General features: G+C 45.9%; 1 protein-coding gene across 4 annotated transcripts in view; it reads left to right on the forward strand.

Moving 5' to 3' along the window:
* LOC140732915 (serine/threonine-protein phosphatase 4 catalytic subunit-like) overlaps positions 1-20,263 on the forward strand; it is an 87,791-nt gene that overhangs the window by 40,211 nt on the left and 27,317 nt on the right. The gene's annotated exons all lie outside the window — the stretch shown is intronic.

The following is a 20,263-nucleotide window of genomic DNA, read 5'->3' on the forward strand; positions in this document are numbered from 1 at the left end:
CTTTGATAACTGACTCTAGCATTTTCCCCACCACCGATGTCAGGCTAATTCCCCGGTTTCTCTTTTTTAAAAAGTGGGGTTACATTAGCCACCCTCCAATCCTCAGGAACTAATCCAGAATCCAAAGACTTTTGAAAAATTATCACTAGTGCATCCACTATTTCTTGGGCTACTTCTTTAAGCACTCTGGGATGCAGACCATCTGGTCCTGGGGATTTATCTGCCTTTAATCCCTTCAATTTACCTAACACCACTTCTCTACTAACATGTATTTCCCTCAGTTCCTCCATCTCACTAGACCCTCGGTCCCCTACTATTTCCCGAAGATTATTTGTGTTCTCTTTAGTGAAGACAGAACCAAAGTAGCTATTCAATTGGTCTGCCATGTCCTTGTTCCCCATGATCAATTCACCTGTTTCTGACTGTAAGGGACCTACTTTTGTCTTAACCAATCTTTTTCTTTTCACATATCTATAAGAGCTCTTAGAGTCAGTTTTTATGTTCCCTGCCAGCTTTCTCTCATAATCTTTTTTCCCTTTCCTAATTAAGCCCTTTGTCCTCCTCTGCTGGACTCAATTTCTCCCAGTCCTCAGGTGTACTGCTTTTTCTGGCTAATTTGTATGTTTCTTCTTTGGACTTGATACTATCCCTAATTTCCCTTGTCAGCCACGGGTGCACTACCTTCCCTGGTTTATTTTGCCAAACTGGGATGAACAATTGTTGTTGTTCATCCATGCGATCTTTAAATGCTTGTCATTGTATATCTACTGTCAACCCTTTAAGTGTCATTTGCCAGTCTATCTTAGCTAATTCACGTCTCATATCTTCAAAGTTGCTCTTCTTTAAGTTCAGAACCTTTGTTTCTGAATTAACTATGTCACTCTCCATCTTAATGAAGAATTCCACCATATTATGGTCACTCTTACCCAAGGGGCCTCGCACAACAAGATTGCTAACTAACCCTTCGTCATTGCTCAATACCCAGTCTAGAATGGCCTGCTCTCTAGTTGGTTCCTCGACATGCTGGTTCAGAAAACCATCCCGCATACATTCCAAGAAATCCTCTTCCTCAGCACCCTTACCAATTTGGTTCACCCAATCTATATGTAGATTGAAGTCACCCATTATAACTGCTGTTCCCTTATTGCACGCATTTCTAATTTCCTGTTTAATGCCATCCCCAACCTCACTACTACTGTTAGGTGGCCTGTACACATCTCCCACCAGCGTTTTCTGCCCCTTAGTGTTATGTAGCTTTACCCATATTGATTCCACATCCTCCAGGCTAATGTCCTTCCTTTCTATTGCGTCAATCTTTTCTCTAACCAGCAACGCTATCCCACCTTTTCTTTCCTGTCTATCCCTCCTGAATATTGAATATCCCTGGATGTTGAGCTCCCATCCTTGGTCACCCTGGAGCCATGTCGCTGTGATCCCAACTATATCATATTCATTAATAACTATCTGCACATTCAACTCATCCACCTTGTTACGAATGCTCCTCGCATTGACACACAAAGCCTTCAGGCTCGTTTTTACAACAGTTAGCCCTTATACAATTATGTTGAAAAGTGGCCCTTTTTGATTTTTGCCCTGGATTTGCCTGCCTGCCACTTTTACTTTTCACCTTACTACTTTTTACTTCTACCCTCATTTTACACCTCTCTCTGTCTCTACACTTGTTCCCATCCCCCTACTACATTAATTTAAATCCTCCTGAACAGCAGTAGCAAACGCTCCCCCTAGGACATTGGTTCTAGTCCAGCCCAAGTGCAGACCGTCCTGTTTGTACCGGTCCCACCTCCCCTAGAACTGGTTCTAATGCCCCAGAAATTTGAATCCCTCCCCCTTGCACCATTTTTCAAGCCATGTATTCATCTGAAATATCCTCCTATTTCTGCTCTGACTAGCACGTGTCACTGGTAGTAATCCAGAGATTATTACCTTTGTGGTCCTACTTTTTAGTTTATCTCCTAACTCCCTAAATTCACCTTGTAGGACCTCATCCCATTTTTTATCTATATCGTTGGTACCTATGTGTACCACGACCACTGGCTGTTCACCCTCCCACTCCAGAATGTCCTGCAGCCGCTCAGAGACATCCTTGACCCTTGCACCAGGGAGGCAACATACCCACCTGGAGTCTCGTTTGCGGCCGCAGAAACGCCTATCTATTCCCCTTACAATCGAATCTCCAATCACTATAGCTCTTCTGGATCCATAAAGCAAGGTCTCCTTGGATTCATGCCGCCTCACTTACTGAATGAGCCTGGCACGGGGAACATTATCAAATGCCTTACTGAAAACCATATATACTACATCCACTAGTCTACCTTCATCAATGTGTTTTATTACATCCTCAAAAAATTCAGTCAGGCTCGGAAGGCATGACCTGCCCTTGACAAAGTCTGTCTCTAATCAGATTATGTCTCTCCAAATGCTCATAAATCCTGTCTCTCAGGATCGTCAACAACTTGCTCACCACTGAAGTAAGTCTCACTGGTCTATAATTTCCTGGGTTATCTCTACTCCCTTTCTTGAACAAAGGAACAACATTTGCAAATTTCTAATCATCTGGTACTTCTCCCGTCCCTATTGATGATGCAAAGATTATTGCCAGAGACCCAGCAATCTCCTCCCTCATTTTGCACAGTAGCCTGTGGGATATCTTGACTGGTCCCAGTGACTTGTACAACTTAATACCTTTCGAAAGCTCCAGCACATCCTCTTTCTTAATGTCTGTACACTCAAGCATTTTGGTCTGTTGTAAGTCATCCCCATAAATGCCAAGGTCCTTTTCACTCGTGTATACTGAAGCAAAGTATTCTTTAAGCACCTCCACTACCTCCTCCTGTTCCAGGCACATGTTTCCACTATCGCAACTGCTTGGTTCTATCCTCACACAGCTTATCTTCTTGCTCTTCACGTACTTGGAGAATGCCTTGAGGTTTTCCTTAATCCTGCTCGCCAAGGCTTCCTCATGGCCCCTTCTGGCTCTTCTAATTTCATTCTTAGTTCCTTCCTGGCATCCTAGTAATTTTTTTGGAGCTTTAACAGTACTTGAACCTTTCTTAAACTTCTCTTCTTAACTAGATTTTCTACATACTTTGTACACCGAAGTTCTTTTACCCTACCATCCTTCCTATGCCTCAATGGAACATAACTATGCAGAATACCATGCAAGTGTCCCCTGAACATCTGCCACATTTCTGCCGTGCATTTCCCTGAGAACATCTGCTCCCAATTTATGTCCCCAAGTTGCTGCTATTGCCTCAATTAAATGTTTTCCAAAATGTTCTGCTCTTATCCCTCTCCAGTGTTACAGTAAAGGAGATAGAGTTGTGATCACTACCTCCAAAACGCTCTCCCACCAACTGATCTGACACCTGACCAGGTTCATTTCCCAATACCAGATCAATAACAGCCTCTCCTCTAGTTGGCTTATCTACATATTGCATCAGGAAGCCTTTCTTTTCTTTTTAAATCTTTTTATTAATTTTCAAATACATAAGCATAATAACAATAGTGGTACAGAGAGATTGGGATTACATTGTTGGTAAACAGTATATACGAGTATCAGCTATAGATAACACAAATGTACTAAGCCTCCCAAACTCCTAATGTAATTAAACATGATAGAAAAATATATCAATAAAAAACTCCAAATTAGAATTAAAAAAAACTAAACTAAACTAAACAAAGCTGGGCTATTATATTACATCGGATACAATCAATGTCGATAACTCCGCTCCTCTATCCAAATATTTAAGGATAATAAAAAGGATTCGGAAAAGGTCCAAGTTTCTTTGAATTTAACTGAAAGCTCAAAAGTGACCATATAACCATATAACAATTACAGCACGGAAACAGGCCATCTCGGCACTTCTAGTCCGTGCCGAACGCTTACTCTCACCTAGTCCCACCGACCTGCACTTGTCGTGGTTTCTTGAAATAACCAGGAGACGCAGAAGATTCTTCGAGAAATTTAAGCCTTTATTTGCAAACAAAAGCTGAGACAATTAATGAACTTGTCACTAATTGCCCGCCGAGCCTAGTACACAGTATTCTTTATCGTAATTTCTTATCTTAGTTTCATTAACATACCCTATCTCCTATCTTAGTTTCATTAGCATACCCCATCTCCTATCTCAGTTACATTAGCATACCCCGTCTCCTATCTCAGTTACATTAGCATACCCCGTCTCCTATCTCAGTTACATTAGCATACCCCGTCTCCTATCTCAGTTACATTAGCATACCCCGTCTCCTATCTCAGTTACATTAGCATACCCCGTCTCCTATCTCAGTTACATTAGCATACCCCATCTCCTATCTCAGTTACATTAGCATACCCCGTCTCCTATCTCAGTTACATTAGCATACCCCGTCTCCTATCTCAGTTACATTAGCATACCCCGTCTCCTATCTCAGTTACATTAGCATACCCCGTCTCCTATCTCAGTTACATTAGCATACCCCGTCTCCTATCTCAGTTACATTAGCATACCCCGTCTCCTATCTCAGTTACATTAGCATACCCCGTCTCCTATCTCAGTTACATTAGCATACCCCGTCTCCTATCTCAGTTACATTAGCATACCCCGTCTCCTATCTCAGTTACATTAGCATACCCCGTCTCCTATCTCAGTTACATTAGCATACCCCGTCTCCTATCTCAGTTACATTAGCATACCCCGTCTCCTATCTCAGTTACATTAGCATACCCCGTCTCCTATCTCAGTTACATTAGCATACCCCGTCTCCTATCTCAGTTACATTAGCATACCCCGTCTCCTATCTCAGTTACATTAGCATACCCCGTCTCCTATCTCAGTTACATTAGCATACCCCGTCTCCTATCTCAGTTACATTAGCATACCCCGTCTCCTATCTCAGTTACATTAGAATACCCCGTCTCCTATCTCAGTTACATTAGCATACCCTCGTCTCCTATCTCAGTTACATTAGCATACCCCGTCCCCTATCTCAGTTACATTAGCATACCCCGTCTCCTATCTCAGTTACATTAGCATACCCCGTCTCCTATCTCAGTTACATTAGCATACCCCGTCTCCTATCTCAGTTACATTAGCATACCCCGTCTCCTATCTCAGTTACATTAGCATACCCCGTCTCCTATCTCAGTTACATTAGCATACCCCGTCTCCTATCTCAGTTACATTAGAATACCCCGTCTCCTATCTCAGTTACATTAGCATACCCTCGTCTCCTATCTCAGTTACATTAGCATACCCCGTCCCCTATCTCAGTTACATTAGCATGCCCCGTCTCCTATCTCAGTTACATTAGCATGCCCCGTCTCCTATCTCAGTTACATTAGCATACCCCGTCTCCTATCTCAGTTACATTAGCATACCCCGTCTCCTATCTCAGTTACATTAGCATACCCCGTCTCCTATCTCAGTTACATTAGCATACCCCGTCTCCTATCTCAGTTACATTAGCATACCCCGTCTCCTATCTCAGTTACATTAGCATACCCCGTCTCCTATCTCAGTTACATTAGCATACCCCGTCTCCTATCTCAGTTACATTAGCATACCCCGTCTCCTATCTCAGTTACATTAGAATACCCCGTCTCCTATCTCAGTTACATTAGCATACCCTCGTCTCCTATCTCAGTTACATTAGCATACCCCGTCCCCTATCTCAGTTACATTAGCATACCCCGTCTCCTATCTCAGTTACATTAGCATACCCCGTCTCCTATCTCAGTTACATTAGCATACCCCGTCTCCTATCTCAGTTACATTAGCATACCCCGTCTCCTATCTCAGTTACATTAGAATACCCCGTCTCCTATCTCAGTTACATTAGAATACCCCGTCTCCTATCTCAGTTACATTAGCATACCCTCGTCTCCTATCTCAGTTACATTAGCATACCCCGTCCCCTATCTCAGTTACATTAGCATACCCCGTCTCCTATCTCAGTTACATTAGCATACCCCGTCTCCTATCTCAGTTACATTAGCATACCCCGTCTCCTATCTCAGTTACATTAGCATACCCCGTCTCCTATCTCAGTTACATTAGCATACCCCGTCTCCTATCTCAGTTACATTAGCATACCCCGTCTCCTATCTCAGTTACATTAGCATACCCCGTCTCCTATCTCAGTTACATTAGCATACCCCGTCTCCTATCTCAGTTACATTAGCATACCCCGTCTCCTATCTCAGTTACATTAGCATACCCCGTCTCCTATCTCAGTTACATTAGCATACCCCGTCTCCTATCTCAGTTACATTAGCATACCCCGTCTCCTATCTCAGTTACATTAGCATACCCCGTCTCCTATCTCAGTTACATTAGCATACCCCGTCTCCTATCTCAGTTACATTAGCATACCCCGTCTCCTATCTCAGTTACATTAGCATACCCCGTCTCCTATCTCATACCCTATCCGCTTGCAACGCTTATCACCAGCACATTAGCTTCTCGATTCGCCACCAATATTTCTGCTCAGTCGCCCATAATTGCTCTAGTCTATTTCCTGGAACACGTGTCCCTCTTCCCGGCCTTGACTGGTCCCCATACCATCACACCACTCCACGATCCCATCTACCACCGTTATCTCTACATTGCTTACTTTCACAGTTAGCTACATTCTTAAGGCACTGAGGCAATACAGAGATTACATTCTGGCCAATAAGTTGGATACATAGCAAATAGCAAACACAAGGCTGTTTACATAGTTTTGGTTACACAACAAACACTGCAACTTTATTCTCCAATACACTCAGCCCATAACCCTCCATTCCTTTCCTGTCCATATACCTATCCAATTTTACTTTAAATGACAATATCGAACCTGCCTCTACCACTTCTACTGGAAGCTCATTCCACACAGCTACCACTCTCTGAGTAAAGAAATTCCCCCTCATGTTACCCCTAAACTTTTGCCCCCTTAACTCTCAACTCATGTCCTCTTGTTTGAATCTCCCCTACTCTCAATGGAAAAAGCCTATCCACGTCAACTGGATCTATCCCCCTCATAATTTTAAATACCTCTATCAAGTCCCCCCTCAATCTACTACGCTCCAAAGAATAAAGACCTAACTTGTTCAATCTTTCTCTGTAACTTAAGTGGTGAAACCCAGGTAACATTCTAGTAAATCTCCTCTGTACTCTCTCTATTTTGTTGACATCTTTCCTATAATTCAGTGACCAGAACTGTACACAATACTTCAAATTCAGCCTTACCAATGCCTTGTACAATTTTAACATTACATCCCAACTCCTAAACTCAATGGAAATGATCTTTCTTTTCGGTTAGTCCTGACGAAGGGTCTCGGCCCGAAACGTCGACAGTGCTTCTCCCTATAGATGCTGCCTAGCCTGCTGTGTTCTACCAGCATTTTGTGTGTGTTGTTGTTTGAATTTCCAGCATCTGCAGATTTCCTCGTGTTTGCTCCTAAACTCAATGCTCTGATTTATAAAGGCCAGCATACCAAAATCTTCCTTCACCACCCTATCCACATGAGATTCCACCTTCAGGGAACTATGCACCATTATTCCCGGACCACTCTGTTCTACTGCATTCCTCAATGCCCTACCATTTACCATGTATGTCCTATTTTGATTATTCCTACCAAAATGTAGCACCTCACACTTATCAGCATTAAACTCCATCTGCCATCTTTCAGTCCACTCTTCTAACCTGCCTAAATCTCTCTGTAAGCTTTGAAAACCTACTTCATTATCCACAATGCCACTTATCTTAGTATGTATCTATCATCTGCATACTTACTAATCCAATTTACTACCCCATCATCCAGATCATTAATGTATATGAAAAACAACATTGGACCCAGTACAGATCCCTGAGGCACACCACTAGTCACCGGCCTCCAACCTGACAAACAGTTATCCACCACTACTCTCTGGCATCTCCCATCCAGCCACTGTTGAATCCATTTTACTACTTCAATATTAATACCTAACGATTGAACCTTCCTAACTAACCTTCCGTGTGGAACTTCTGATTTTTTCTAAATTTAAACAAGATACAGTTTGGGAAAACCATTAGAATGTAGTAGGAGGATTAATCTCGTTCCAATTCAATAAAATGGATCTTCTGGCCATTAATGTAACAAATGCAATCATCCGACGAGCTGAAGAGGATAGGAAACCTTCCTGAACACACCTGACAAACTCCTCCCCATCTGAACCACTTGAGATGCCAATCGATATTAGGAAAGTTAAAATCACCCATCACAAGAACCCTATTATAATTGCACCGTTCCAGAATCTGCCTCCCTATCTGCTCCTCGATGTCTCTGTTACTTTTGGGGGTCTATATAAAAAAAACAATTGAGTTATTGCCCCCTTCCTGTTTTTGACTCGGTAGACAATCCCTCCGTGACTTCCTCCTTTTCTGTAGCCGTCTCTGATTAGTAGTGTCACGCCCCCACCTCTTTTGCCTCCCTCTTTTTTTTTGAAACATATAAAGCCTGGCGCACTCAGCAGCGATTCCTGCCCCTGAGTCATCCACGTCTCTGTAATGGCCACAACATCATAGTTCCACATATTGATCATGCTCTTAAGTTAATTCGCTTTGTTTATGATACCCCTTGCATTAAAATAGACACATTTCAAACCATCTGGCTGAGTACTTCTTTGCTCTATCATCTGCATAGCCTTCCTCATAAATTCCCTACAAGCTGTCTCAACTTGTGTGCCAACTGCCCCACCCTCTGCCTCTTCACTTTAGTTCCCACCCCCCTGCAAATCTAGTTTAAACCCTTCCCAACAGCAGGATATTGGTTTTCCTCCAGTTCAGGTGGAATCCATCCCACTTGTACAGGTCACCCCTTCCTCAGAAGAGGTTCCAATAATCCAGGAACTTGAAACCCTGCCCCATACACCATCTCCTCAGTCACTCATTCATCTGCGCCATCTTCCTGTTCTGACCTTCCCTAGCTCATGGCACCGGGAGTAATCCGGAGATCACCATCTTGGAGATTCCACTCTTTAGCCTTCTTCCTAACTCCCTAAACTTACTGTGCAGAACCTCTACCCCCTAAACTTACTGTGCAGAACCTGTACCCCTCTCCTGCCTATGTCATTGGTACCAACATGTACCACAACCTCCAGCTGCTCACACTCCCCTTCAAGAATATCCTGCAACCGCTCGGAGACATCCTGGACATTGGCACCTGGGAGGCAACACGTTATCTTGGTGTCTCTTTTTCTGTCACAGAATCTCCCATCTGTCCCCCTAACTATAGAGTCCCCACCTGACTTCAGCCTACCCTTCTGAGGCTCAGAGCCGACCACAGTGCCATTGGTCTGGCTGCTGCTGCCTTGCCCAGATAGGTCATCCCCCTCAGCAGTATCCGAAGGATTATACCTGTTACTGAGGGGAATGGCCACAGAGGAACCCTGCACTGACTTCCCTCTCCCTTTACTTCTCTCGGTGTTCACCATCTATTCCTTGAATTCTGCACTCTAGGTGTAAACACCTGCTCAAAAGTCCTATCTATCAAATGCTCTGACTCCTGGATGATCCTAAGCTCATCCAACTCCTTAATGTGGTGTTTCATGAGCTGGAGCTGGCTGCACTTCCCACAGATGTAGTCATCAGGGAGACTATCAGGTTTTACGAATACCACATCCGACAGGAGGAGCTTTCCACTGCCAATGGACAACCAAGACCAAATCCTCTAACCTGTTTCTTTGGCCTCGGCCTTTTCTCATTGAAGGCTCGAGTCAGAGTCTGACACTCCTACTCTCACCGCTGGCCTGCTCCCAACAATGGCCCCGCTTGCCCCTTCTGTACTTATTTAATTCACAGTGCTCTGCTCCCGAAGCTGATTGGACCTCTGGAATATCCGAACACATGTGAAGCCTTCTTTTTATACTAGCGTCACCAACCTGCAAGTTCATCGCAGATACGGCGCTCCCCACCACTGAGCACACCCCCACCACCCAGGCCATGCTCTCTTCTCACTGCTGTCATCAGGGACCCCCACCACCCAGACCGTGCTCTCTTCTCACTGCTGTCATCAGGGACCCCCACCATCCAGGCCATGCTCTCTTCTCACTGCTGTCATCAGGGACCCCCACCACCCAGACCGTGCTCTCTTCTCACTGCTGTCATCAGGGATCCCACCACCCAGACCGTGCTCTCTTCTCACTGCTGTCATCAGGGATCCCACCACCCAGACCGTGCTCTCTTCTCACTGCTGTCATCAGGGATCCCCACCATCCAGGCCATGCTCTCTTCTCACTGCTGTCATCAGGGACCCCCACCACCCAGGCCATGCTCTCTTCTCACTGCATGCCATCAGGGACCCCCAACACCCAGACCGTGCTCTCTTCTCACTGCTGTCATCAGGGATCCCACCACCCAGACCGTGCTCTCTTCTCACTGCTGTCATCAGGGATCCCACCACCCAGACCATGCTCTCTTCTCACTGCTGTCATCAGGGATCCCACCACCCAGACCATGCTCTCTTCTCACTGCTGTCATCAGGGACCCCCACCACCCAGGCCATGCTCTCTTCTCACTGCTGTCATCAGGGACACCAACACCCAGGCCGTGCTCTCTTCTCACTGCTGTCATCAGAACCCCCACCACCCAGGCCGTGCTCTCTTCTCACTGCTGCCATCAGGGACCCCCACCACCCAGGCCGTGCTCTCTTCTCACTGCTGCCATCAGGGACCCCCACCACCCAGGCCGTGCTCTCTTCTCACTGCTGCCATCAGGGACCCCCAACACCCAGGCCGTGCTCTCTTCTCACTGCTGTCATCAGGGACCCCACCACCCAGACCGTGCTCTCTTCTTGCTGCTGCCATCAGGGACCCCCAACACCCAGACCGTGCTCTCTTCTCACTGCTGTCATCAGGGACCCCACCACCCAGGCCATGCTCTCTTCTCACTGCTGTCATCAGGGACCCCCACCATCCAGGCCATGCTCTCTTCTCACTGCTGTCATCAGGGACCCCCAACACCCAGACCGTGCTCTCTTCTCACTGCTGTCATCAGGGACCCCCAATACCCAGGCTATGCTCTCTTCTCACTGCTGTCATCAGGGACCCCCAATACCCAGGCTATGCTCTCTTCTCACTGCTGTCATCAGGGACCCCCAATACCCAGGCTATGCTCTCTTCTCACTGCTGCCATCAGGGACCCCCAACACCCAGACCGTGCTCTCTTCTCACTGCTGTCATCAGGGACCCTCACCACCCAGACCGTGCTCTCTTCTCACTGCTGTCATCAGGGACCCCACCACCCAGACCGTGCTCTCTTCTCACTGCTGTCATCAGGGACCCCCACCACCCAGGCCGTGCTCTCTTCTCACTGCTGTCATCAGGGACCCCCAACACCCAGGCCATGCTCTCTTCTCACTGCTGTCATCAGGGACCCCCAACACCCAGACCGTGCTCTCTTCTCACTGCTGTCATCAGGGACCCCACCACCCAGACCGTGCTCTCTTCTCACTGCTGTCATCAGGGACCCCCACCACCCAGGCCATGCTCTCTTCTCACTGCTGTCATCAGGGACCCCCACCATCCAGGCCATGCTCTCTTCTCACTGCTGTCATCAGGAACCCCCACCACCCAGGCCGTGCTCTCTTCTCACAGCTGTCATCAGGGAACCCCAACACCCAGGCCATGCTCTCTTCTCACTGCTGTCATCAGGGACCCCCAACACCCAGACCGTGCTCTCTTCTCACTGCTGTCATCAGGGACCCCCCAACACCCAGGCCGTGCTCTCTTCTCACTGCTGTCATCAGGGACCCCACCACTCAGGTCCTGCTCTCTTCTCACTGCTGTCATCAGGGACCCCCGACACCCAGGCCATGCTCTCTTCTCACTGCTGTCATCAGGGACCCCCACCATCCAGGCCGTGCTCTCTTCTCACTGCTGTCATCAGGGACCCCCACCACCCAGGCCATGCTCTCTTCTTGCTGCTGTCATCAGGGACCCCCAACACCCAGGCCGTGCTCTCTTCTCACTGCTGTCATCAGGGACCCCCACCATCCAGGCCATGCTCTCTTCTCACTGCTGTCATCAGGGACCCCCAACACCCAGGCCGTGCTCTCTTCTCACTGCTGTCATCAGGGACCCCCAACACCCAGGCCGTGCTCTCTTCTCACTGCTGTCATCAGGGACCCCCAACACCCAGACCATGCTCTCTTCTCACTGCTGTCATCAGGGACCCCCAACACCCAGACCATGCTCTCTTCTCACTGCTGTCATCAGGGACCCCCACCACCCAGGCCGTGCTCTCTTCTCACTGCTGTCATCAGGGACCCCCACCACCCAGGCCGTGCTCTCTTCTCACTGCTGTCATCAGGGACCCCCACCACCCAGGCCGTGCTCTCTTCTCACTGCTGTCATCAGGGACCCCCACCACCCAGGCCGTGCTCTCTTCTCACTGCTGTCATCAGGGACCCCCACCACCCAGGCCGTGCTCTCTTCTCACTGCTGTCATCAGGGACCCCCAACACCCAGACCATGCTCTCTTCTCACTGCTGTCATCAGGGACCCCCAACATCCAGGCCATGCTCTCTTCTTGCTGCTGTCATCAGGGACCCCCAACACCCAGGCCATGCTCTCTTCTTGCTGCTGCCATCAGGGACCCCCACCATCCAGACCGTGCTCTCTTCTTGCTGCTGCCATCAGGGACCCCCACCATCCAGGCCATGCTCTCTTCTTGCTGCTGCCATCAGGAAGAAGGTACAGGATCCTTAGGCTATCAGGTTCAGGAACAATAATTACCCCTCAACCATCAGACTCTTGAACCAGAGGGGATAACCATTCAACTTCACTCACCCCAACACTGAATTGGTTCCAAACCTATGGACTCTCTTTCAAGGACTCTACAACTCGCTCTCTATATTTATTTATTTTAATTTTGTTTTTTTCACTTTGTATTTGCAGTTTGCCTTTTGCGCATTGGTTGGTTGTTCATCTTTGTGTGCAGTTCCTCGTTGACTATTGTATTTCTTTGTAGTTACTGCAAATGCCTACAAGAAAATGAATCTCAGGATTGTATGTGGTGATAGACAGGCAGACGGACATACTTTATTGATCCCGAGGGAAATTGGGTTTCGTTACAGTCGCACCAACCAAGAATAGTGTAGAAATATAGCAATATAAAACCATAAATAATTAAATAATAATAAGTTAATCATGTCAAGTGGAAATAAGTCCAGGACAGCCTATTGGCTCAGGGTGTCCTTAGAAGGTTGGTGTCATTCAATGTCTGTAGTGAGATGCTGAAGATGTTCTATAGGTCAGTTGTGGAGAGCGCCCTCTTCTTTGTGGTGGCGTGTTGGGGAGGAAGCATTAAGAAGAGGGACGCCTCACGTCTTAATAAGCTGGTAAGGAAGGCGGGCTCTGTCGTGGGCAAAGTACTGGAGAGTTTAACATCGGTAGCTGAGCGAAGGGTGCTGAGTAGGCTACGGTCAATTATGGATAACTCTGAACATCCTCTACATAGCACCATCCAGAGACAGAGAAGCAGTTTCAGCGACAGGTTACTATCGATGCAATGCTCCTCAGACAGGATGAAGAGGTCAATACTCCCCAATGCCATTAGGCTTTACAATTCAACCGCCAGGACTTAAGAACTTTTTAAAAGCTATTATTAATGCTTTTTGAGATAGTGATTTAGATGCATATCATATTTTTTAATGAGTTAAGTATTGTATGTAATTAGTTTTGCTACAACAAGTGTATGGGACATTGGAAAAAAAAGTTGAATTTCCCCATGGGGATGAATAAAATATCTATCTATCTATCTCTGAGGGAGGAGTTGTAAAGTTTGATGGCCACAGGCAGGAATGACTTCCTATGACGCGCAGTGTTACATCTCGGTGGAATGAGTCTCTGGCTGAATGTACTCCTGTGCCAAACCATATGCATGTACTTTGATAAGAAATTTACTTTGAACTGTGATAAATCTGCTGTGCCAAAGCCTCCTCTTGCCTTGGGCTTTCCAAAGACGTTTATTGTTTCAATTGGTTTCCTTTCCAGCACTTGTTGGCATTCAGCTGACAGGCAGCCAGCCCCAAAAGTGCCTTCCACTCCTGTCGTGGGTGGTGTCGTGAACCAGTAGCCCACCTGCCATCTGCAGCGCAACGCAAAACCCAATGGCACTCACGGGCCCCAGTTATGCTGGCCTTTTTATTGGCTACTTAGAACAGTCCACATTCCCTGGTAGTGTTTCCTAACTCTTTCTGTGCTACAATGGTGACTGCATTGTACTGCTTCATGTCTCCACGCTGAGCTCATCAATTTCACCTCCAATTTCCACCCTACCCTTAAATTCATTCCCTTTTCTCAGTTCCTTCATCTCAGCTGTACCTGCTCCTAGGATGAGCCTTTCCTCTCCAGGATATCAGAGATGTCCTTCTTCAAAGAGTCGAGTTTCCATTCCTCCACCATTGATGTCACCCTCACTTGCATCTCCTTCATTTCCCGGACGTACAAGCTCATGCTACCTTCCTGCACCTCAACAGTGATCTCGTTCTCACCTACCACCCCATGAGCCTCTGCATCTGCACATCATTCTCCGTAACTTCTCCCATCTTCAACAGTACCCTATCACTAAACACATCTTTACCTCCCACTCACTCGCTGCTTTCTGCTGGGATTGCTCCCTCTGTGACTCCCTTGTCCATTCATCCCTCCCTCCTGGCACTCATCCTTGCAAGCAAAGTAAAGTGCTGTACCCGTCCATACACCACCTCCACCTCCATTCAGGGCCACAGACAGTCCTTCAGGTGAGGCAACAATTCACCTGCAAATCAGTTGGGGTTGTCAACTGTATCTGGTGCTCCTGATGTGACCTCCTCTAAATAGGTGAGACCTGAAGTAGATTGGGGACTACTTTGTCGAGTACCTTTGCATCATCTACATAAAACAGGATTTCTCAATGACCAACCGTTTTAATTCCAATTCCCAATACTACTGAGATGAGGCCACCCTCAGCTTGGAGGAGCAACACCTTGTATTCTGTCTGAGTAGCCTCCAACCTGTTGGCACGAACATTGATTTCTCCAACTTCTCGTAATGCTCCCCTTCCCGCTCTCCCATCTTCAATTCCCCATTTTTGCCCCGCATCTCTTCTCTTCTCACCTGCCTATCACCTCCCAGTGCTGCCCCTCCTCCTTCCCTTTCTTTCATGCTCCACTCTCCTCTCCTTATCAGACTCTTCAGTCCATCCCCTTTCTCTACCTATCGCCTCCCAGCTTGCCTTATCTCTTCTCTCCCCATCTACCTGGCTTCAGCTATCACCTTCAAATTGTACTCCTTCCCCTTCCATTCCAGTCCATGGGTGCTGCCTGATCTGACTGTTTCCTTTCTTACTATGTTGGTCTTTGGTTTTGTCTGGTATCCGTAGATGACTGGTTGAGCTTGCCCCTCAGTGTGAATGTTTCCTCATTCCTCCAGTGTCCGTTGTTTCTGGCGATCATGGAGAAACCTGTGTGGGTGAGTTTCTGAAGTTGAGAAGCTGTTGCACTCTCTAGTCTTTGTAAATCCGGGTCTAGTAGTAGCAATAGTTATTACAACTTTGGTCTTGGTTGCAGTGGATGGCTTTCTGGCAGAGGTTAGAGGGTTTTGTTTAAACAGGATCTCATGTATTCATCTTCCCATCAATCCTTACCAGATTGCCAGTCCCTGCTGCTGAAAAGCATCCCCAAGGCATGATGCTACCTTCACCATACTTCTCAGTAGAGATGGCGCTACCTGGCTGATATGCGGTATTAAATTCACGCCAGACGTACGGCTTAGTGTTGAGGCCAAAAAGTTTCACTTTAGTCTCATCCAACCACAAGACCTTCTTCCACACTTTTACAGTATCTTCTAAGTACCTTTTGCAAAATCTTGACCGGCAAGGATAGGCTTTTTTTGTGGCCAGGGCTTCTTCCTTGCACACTTGTATAAAGACCCTTTTTTGTGCAAGACATTAGAGATTGCAGAGCCATGAACTTCATCTGCAGTTGTAGCCACTGACTTTTTCAGCTCACTCAGTGACTGTTGGCATCACAATTGCCTCTCTTACAAGTGTCATTCTCCTCTGGCGACTGATTTCAGACTGGCAGCCTGACCCAGGCGATGCGACTGTAATTTCATATCTGTTCCACTTTTTCACGATGGGCTGCACTGAGCTGAGGTAGGTTGATTGCCTTTGAGGTGGTCTTGTACCCTTCCCCAGATTGGTGCTTCTCTATTATCATTTCCCTAACTTGTCTTGAATGCTCTTTTGTCTTCATTTTGTTTTGGTCTGTTGAAAATTTGCCATATTGTTAGACCTTTCAGAGAATGGGTATTTATTCTTGTAAATTCATTGAAAACAGGTGATCCTCCAATTTTCTAATTTAACAAATTGGGTGAGTTGGTAAGGTAATATATTGCACCTGAGGAAAGTTAGCATAGTAATTACAAAGGGAGTGAATATTTTCAGTTTCACAATTTTGGATTTTAATTTTTAGTAAATTGTTGATAAGTTATGGAATTTTTCTTTTGAATTGATGCACGATATTTTGTGATTAGCTCTAAAAATACTACTTCAATATATTTTAAATTTAGAAAATGAGACAGTGAAATGTGAACAAGTTGTGAGGGCTGACAGCATTTGTGAGGAACAGTATATCCTATACATGCATAATACACACGTGCATGTGTTCTGCTAGTTGGGATGTGCTTCCATTGTAAATATGTAATTCTACAATGTCACCTGACTACATTCAAAATGTTAAAATTAAGTAGGTAATTATAGCCATTGAAACTGTAGTTAATTATTTATTATTGTCTTTGTGCTCAAAAGTGTAAAATTGGAAGAGGAGAGCTCGATCCTAGTTGAATGAAATCCCCCTTTTATCTCCTGGGTACAGCTTTCACATGGCTCAGTTCACCAGTTACAACAATACTGAATGAGGGAGCGGAATGGCTTATTCTTGCTTAAAATCTTGCATTTGCTCTTGTTGGGTGGCCTTACAACTGTTCCATTGTTTCCCACAATCTGCTTGAAGATCTCAGTGGAATTCCAGTAGATTATGTGTTGATCCAGACTTCAACATCTGCAGTCTCTTGTATCTCCTGCTCAGTTAGTTTTAACTTTTATTAACATTCTGTTGCACAAACTTATTACAACTTCTGAAGATTACCATAACATTGGAGAGGGATAGGAACAGACAAGTTAGGGAAGTGTTTAATTGCAGTCAGGGGAATAATCAGGCAGGAACTCGGAAGCATAAATAGGGAGCAGATGTTCTCAGGGAAATGTACGGCAGAAATGTGGGAAATGTTCAGGGGATATTTGCGTGGAGTTCTGCATAGGTCCGTTCCAATGAGACGGGAAAGAATGGTAGGGTACAGGAACCGTGGTGTACAAAGGCTGTTGCAAATCTAGTCAAGAGGAAAAGAAGAGCTTACGAAAGATTTAAAAAAATAGGTAATAATAGAGATCTAGAAGATTATAAGGCTAGCAGGAAGGAGCTTAAGAAAGAAATTAGGAGAGCCAGAAGGGGCCATGAGAAGGCCTTGGTGGACAAGATTAAGGAAAACCTCAAGGCATTCTACAAATATGTGAAGAGCAAGAGGATAAGACATGAGAGAATAGGATCAATCAAATGTGACAGTGGAAAACTTTATGGATCTGGTGGAGATAGCAGAGGTACTTAATGAGTACTTTGCTTCCATATTCACTACGGAAAAGGATCTTGGTGATTGTAGGGATGACTTGCAGTGGACTGAAAAGCTTGAGCATGTAGATATTAAGAAAGAGGATGTGCTGGAGCTTTTGGAAAGCATCAAGTTGGATAAGTCACTGGGACCAGATGAGATGTACCCCAGGTTACTGTGGGCCTCCCTTGCCTCGAGGGAGGAGATTGCTGAGCATCTGGCATCATCAATGGGGATAGGAGAGGTTCTGGAGGTTTGGAGGGTTGCAGATGTTGCTCCCTTATTCAAGAAAGGGAGTAGAGATAGCCCAGGGAATTATAGACCAATGTGTCTTACTTCAGTGGTTGGTAAGTTGATGGAAAAGATCCTGAGAGACAGGATTTATGAACATTTGGAGAGGCATAATATGATTAGGAATAGTCAGCATGGCTTTGTCAAAGGCAGGTCGTGTCTTATGAGACTGAGTTTTTTGAGGATGTGACTAAACTCATTGATGAAGGTAGAGCAGTAGATGTAGTGTATATGGATTTCAGGTACCCCATGCAAGGCTTATTGAAAAAGTAAGGAGGCACGGGATCCAGGGACCATTGCTTTGTGGATCCAGAATTGGCTTGCCCACAGAAGGCAAAGAGTGGTTGTAGATAGGTATATTCCGCATGGAGGCCGGTGACCAGTGGTGTGCCTCAGGGATCTGTTCTGGGACCCCTACTCTTCCTGGTTTTTATAAATGACCTGGATGAGGAAGTGGAAGGATGGGTTAGTAAAATTGCTGATGACACAAAGGTTGGGGTTGTTGTGGATAGTGTGGAGGGCTGTCAGAGGTTACAGTGGGACATCAATAGGATGCAAAACTGGGCTGAGAAGTGGCAGATGGAGTTCAACCCAGATAAGTGCGAGGTGGTTCATTTTGGTAGGTCAAATGTGATGGCAGAATATAGTATTAATGGTAAGACTCTTGGCAGTGTGGAGGATCAGAGGGATCTTGGGGTCCGAGTCCATAGGACACTCAAAGCTGCTGCTAAGCATGTTGACTCTGTGGTTAAGAAGGCATCCGGTGCATTGGCCTTCATCAATCGTGGGGTTGCGTTTAAGAGCCGAGAGGTAATGTTGCAGCTATATAGGACCCTGGTCAGACTACACTTGGAGTACTGTGCTCAGTTCTGGTCGCCTCACCACAGGAAGGATGTGGAAACCATAGAAAGTGTGCAGAAGAAATTTAAAAGGATGTTGCCTGGATTGGGGAGCATGCCTTATGAGAATAGGTTGAGTGAACTCGGTCTTTTCTCCCTGGAGCGACAGAGAATGAGAGGTGACCTAGTGGAGGTGTCCAAGATGATGAGAGTCATTGATCATGTGGATTGTCAGAGACGTTTTCCCAGGGTTGAAGTGGTTAGCACGAGAGGGCACAGTTTTAAGGTGCTTGGAAGTAGGTACAGAGGAGATGTCAGGGGTAAGTTTTTTTTACACAGAGTGGTGAGTGCATGGAGTGGGCTGCTGGGGGCGGTGGTGGAGGCGGAAACAATAGGGTTTTTTAAAAGACTCCTTGATAGGTACATGGAGCTTAGAAAAATAGAGGACTGTTGGTAACCCTCGGTAATTTCTAAGGTAAGTACATGTTTGGCACAGCTTTGTGGGCCGAAGGGCCTGTATTGTGCCGTAGGTTTTCTATGTTTCTACTTCTCCCGCTAATTGTCCATGTTAGAGAAGTTTTAAGTGGTAGTTTGGTAGTACAGTGCCTGGGCAGTGTTCCTTGTTTGAAATTGGGCTCATGAGCATGTACATCTGTATTAGAGGGTAGTTACTGATGTAGCACCTACTTTCCTCAAAGGCAGTCATTTAGATTCTAAATGGTTGGGAGGTGGGCTTCATACTGATTGGAAATCCTTCTGATCTGGACCAGAATGAACTCTCGAACCACTCTGACCAGAGAGGCTACTTTCAGTAAAGAAACACAAGAATATCTGCAGATGCTAGAAATCCAAAGCCACACACAAAATGCTGGAGCTGCGCCCCTTCCTTTCCAGTCCTGGTGAAGGGTCTCAGCCCGAAACATTGGCTGTTTACTTCTCCATAGATGCTGCCTGGCCTGCTGAGTTCCTCCAGCGTTTAGTGTGATGGTTCAGTAAAGAACATTTGTTATTTGTTTAATTGCTTCAAGAAATCCTGAGCAGTTACCTGGTTGATTAAAGACAAAAGACTGCAGATGCTGGAAATCTGGAGCAACACATAATTCTGGAGGAACTCAGCAGGTCAGGCAGTATCTATGGAAGGAAATGGTCAGTATTTTGTATTGATACACTTCATCTGAACTGGAAGGAGAGAGTAGATAGTCTGTATTATATATGTATATTGGTATCAATATATATGTACAGAGAGAGATTGAGATTTTATATAAAAATGGTGAAGGTGGATCCAGCTGAAAATGATATGGAAAGCTAGGTGATAGGTGGAAGTGACAAAGAAGATGGAATCTGATAGAAGAGGACAATGAGCCATGGAATAATGGGAAGGAGTTGGGAGGGAAATGGAGAAAAATGTATAGATGATAAGCAGATGGAGTGGGTGGGGATGGAAAGAGCTGGGGGGTGTTGTGGGAT

The sequence above is a fragment of the Hemitrygon akajei genome, chromosome 9 (assembly GCF_048418815.1).
Source record: "Hemitrygon akajei chromosome 9, sHemAka1.3, whole genome shotgun sequence".
Lineage (NCBI taxonomy): Eukaryota > Metazoa > Chordata > Chondrichthyes > Myliobatiformes > Dasyatidae > Hemitrygon > Hemitrygon akajei.